Raw genomic sequence first — 1,364 nt, 5'->3', positions numbered from 1 at the left:
CTAGCAGTCCATGGCATATTCAACACTCTTCTCCAGCACCACAGCTCAAAGGCATCAATTCTCCTTCTATCATCCCTAGTCATTGTCCAGCTCTCTGATGCATAGCAAGTAACTGCAAAGATCATGGCCTATATCAGGCACACTGCACCAGTCACTGTGCCAATCCACCTGGCTGAAGGTCTGCCTCTTCTTTGCAGACCCTCCACCCTTCCCAGCATCATATCCTTTTCCAAGGAATAGCACCTCCTAGCAACACGTCCAAAGTATGTGAGGCAAACCCTCATCATTCTTGACTCCAAACAGCACTCCAGCTGCACCATCTCCAAGACATATCTGTTTGTTCTCTTGGCCATCCATGGCTCTTCTCCAACACCACAGCTCGAAGGCATCAATTCTTTTTCTGTCATCTGTATTCACTGTCCAGTTCTCAGATGCATAACTAGTAATTGAAAATACTATGGCCTGAATCAGACACACCTTTGTCCTCAAACGGATGTCACTTCTCAATAATTTGGAAAGGTCCCTAAGTACATATTTTCCCAGTGCGATCTCCAGAACAGGTCTAATAAATTTAACATTAATGTTCAAAGATCATATGAGTTGAGGGAAGACATCATCTATGAAGAGAGCAAAAGGTCATTATGATACAGAAGATCCAAGATGAGTATCAGAAAAGACTGCAAATTGCACTAGAATGTTGAGAAGCCAAAGGAAAGGCCAAAAACAAACCAACAACCAAAAAAAAAAAAAAGAGCTGAAGAGATTTCAAAGGGCAGCTTGAGAAGATATAGCAAAGTATTATAATGGAATGTGCAGAGAGCTGGAATTGGAGAATAAAAAGTGAAGAACTCATTTGCATTTTGTACAGTTTAATTGAAAAACAAATCCAAGCCTCAAGTTGCCCTATTGAGAGATGCTATGGGCTAAATCTTGAATGCTCCAGGAAGCATCAAAGAAGATGGAAAGCATACACCAAGTCACTGTACTAAAAAGAAATTATCAACACGGAAAAGTTTCAGGAATTACTACATGAACAAGAGCCAACCGCAGTGAAGGGAGGAAGTTCAAGTTGCACTGAAGGCATCAGCCAAAAAATATGACCCAGGAATCAGTGGGATACCAGATGACATGTTTCAACTAACAGATGCAGCCTTGGACATGCTCACCAGTCCATGCCAAGAAATGTAGAGGACAGCTACATGGATGACTGACTGAAAGAGATGCATATTTGTTCCCATTCCCAAGAAAGATGTACCAACAGAACGTATAAATTATTGAACAATATCATGAATATCACATGCAAGCAAAATATTGCTGAAGATCATCCAAAATCAGCTAGAAGAGTACATTTAGAAAGAACTTCC

The sequence above is a fragment of the Elephantulus edwardii genome, unplaced genomic scaffold, assembly GCF_000299155.1.
Source record: "Elephantulus edwardii isolate Elephantulus edwardi_28Jun2011 unplaced genomic scaffold, EleEdw1.0 scaffold00101, whole genome shotgun sequence".
Taxonomy (NCBI): domain Eukaryota; kingdom Metazoa; phylum Chordata; class Mammalia; order Macroscelidea; family Macroscelididae; genus Elephantulus; species Elephantulus edwardii.
The sequence above is the reverse complement of the archived record's forward strand: the minus strand, read 5'-3'. Positions refer to the sequence as shown.